Source organism: Metopolophium dirhodum, chromosome 5 (genome assembly GCF_019925205.1).
Source record: "Metopolophium dirhodum isolate CAU chromosome 5, ASM1992520v1, whole genome shotgun sequence".
Classification (NCBI taxonomy): domain Eukaryota; kingdom Metazoa; phylum Arthropoda; class Insecta; order Hemiptera; family Aphididae; genus Metopolophium; species Metopolophium dirhodum.
The window spans coordinates 24,885,715-24,888,356 of NC_083564.1; the positions used below are offsets into that span (position 1 = coordinate 24,885,715).

The window sequence follows — 2,642 nt, forward strand, 5'->3', positions numbered from 1 at the left end:
ATTCTTAATTTCAATACTACCAGAAATGTCCTTTTCTATATATATCACAGAAGCATTTGAAAATCTATCTTGATGCATAGATGTGCGTACCAATTTTTTATCTTCCTCATAGCTGAAAAAGACCACTCATTTTTCCCTTTAGGGGTTGAATTTCCAAAAATCCTTTCTTAGCGGACGCATATAACATAGCAAATTTCAGCCCGATCCGTCCAATGGTTTGAGCTGTGCGTTGATAGATCAGTCAGTCAGTTTACTGTTTTGTAGATACAGATGACATCTCCACAAATTCCATATTCTAAAAATAGCTAATATGCAACAATAATATTTATACCAGTGTTACTACTATGATAGCAGGTTATCTATAATCATAGAACAATACTATACTCAAGCTATTATACAACACGATGTATCATATTATATTCATATCATTAAAACTTACATTAATAACAACAATTGATTATATATTCTATAAATTGACATTAATAATTACTTATTACTTATCACTTATTAGACAACATACGTCCACTGATTATCGAGTTGGCTAAAAAATCCCATATTTATTTTTTTTTTTTAATTTGATAATATTTTTAATAGTTGGATTAAAGAAAGAATATATTTAAAAACTTAGGGGGCTTAAATAAAACTAGAGAGGACTAAGCCCCTTCTAGACCCCCCAAATTGCGCCTATGTCTAGAGAATAATTGATTTTCTTATCAATATTATGTTCCTATCGATATTGCTTTGCGTCATGTCGTCATAATAAATATCATATAATGAAAATATTTTTGAATTTTTTTATTTACTATTAGATTTTTATAAAATATTCAAAATTGACCCCAACATGGCAATATATTCCTAAAACATGTTTTTTACACAAAATATTCTTTTTATGCGCTAAAAAATTTTGTATATTAGTTCATAGATAATTGAATAGTCGATCAAGCTTATCCAATTGGAGCTGCATACTCTTAGTAAAGATATGTAAAAACATAAAAATCCTGTCTCTAGTGATAATATTATAGGTATATTTAATTGTTTTTTTTATAAATTTAGGTATACTAATTTATACATTTTTTTTTTATATCCCAGATTAATAATTTATTTTCAATAAGCCACCACCCCTCCCACCCATACCATGATACAGAGGCCTATTTATGGGGGAGGCTGAGGGGGCTTAGCCCCCCCCCCCCCGAAATCCAGAAATTGTTTATTAAGTCTGCTTATTATGCACTATCAGATGTAAATCGTAAAAGTGCAATATAATTTTATAAAGTATTATTAGTAACAACGGACAAGTTATTCATGTAATGTGTCTGACGATTTTGATCGTAACGATTATCGGATTATACCTTTGAGTTCGGTACATAGTGCTTAATTTTGACGTGCGGTACTGCTGTATTATCGTAATTTTGATTTATTTTACCTAGAATTGATTTACAGATGTACACGCGTTGTCGAATCTCAATCACCGTATAATAATTATGAGCTAAAAATATATATTTATACCTCACAATGAAACTATAACTTCATTACAATATGTATTACCAAGTATTGCAGTTGAAAAGCCATATTCTTATTTAAAAAAAGCTGTTGAATTTTATGGAAATGATTTGCCGGGGCTATATGACGTTTTAGCAGCAGAGTACGAAATTTGGCAAGCTAAGTGGAAGAATATTGAAACAACTTAAGGCCCACAACTGCTATAGAGGCTTTGAGTGTCTGTGATAATTTAATGTAACCAAACATGTATGAATTACTAAAAATACTAACTATAATACCAGTATCCACCGCTACAGCTGAACGCAGCTTTTCGACGTTGAGAAGACTCAAAACGTATTTAAGAAATACAACTTCAGAATCTAGATTAGTGGGACTCGCACTTTTAGCTATTCATAGAGACATTGACATACCAGATGACATTTTACTAGACAAATTTGCCTACAGTGGCAAAGAAAGAAATTTAAATTTAATATGATTTGTTATATTATTATTATTATTATTATTGATAATATATATATTATTTCATTATTAATTTTTTAAAAACATAAAAATTATAACAAAATTTAAAATTGTGTACTAATTTTCCAACTCTTGTTTTTAATAGGCTAAATTTGGAGATTTCAGTTGGAGAAAATACCACAGCCCCCCCCCCCCAAAAAAAAAAATCTAAATACGCCCCTGCCATGGTATGATCATTTGACCACCACTGAAAAGCTACACATATTCAATTGATTTTCGAACTTAGGCCTGCAGCTGTATGAACAGATAAAAATAAGCCCTCACACGCCAAAACAACATAAAAAGAATGACGTCATCAAATCTCTATAGCCACAATAGTCACAAGGATATTTGCACATAAGTCGGATCGCAAGATGAAATAGATGCAGTACTACACTTTGGTGCCATTACTTACCACTTATATTATAATATGTTATGTAGAGAGAACTTCAGTATAAATTAACATACAATAACGCTATAATTTTTAGACAAATCAGATATGAAAAAAAATCAAATCTGAAAAATAATATAATTTAAATATCAAAATTATTTGTAGGTACCTATGTGAAGATGTATACCTGTGTATGAAAAGTTTTAATTAGTTATCCCTTCAACGCCTCACTCTTAACGCGAAGACACGGTTT

At 30.3% G+C, this 2,642-nt stretch overlaps 1 pseudogene; it reads left to right on the forward strand.

The window, feature by feature from the left end:
* The first annotated feature begins 1,502 nt into the window (after positions 1 to 1,502).
* Positions 1,503 to 1,975, forward strand: LOC132945663 (52 kDa repressor of the inhibitor of the protein kinase-like; annotated as a pseudogene).
* Positions 1,976 to 2,642: the final 667 nt, after the last annotated feature.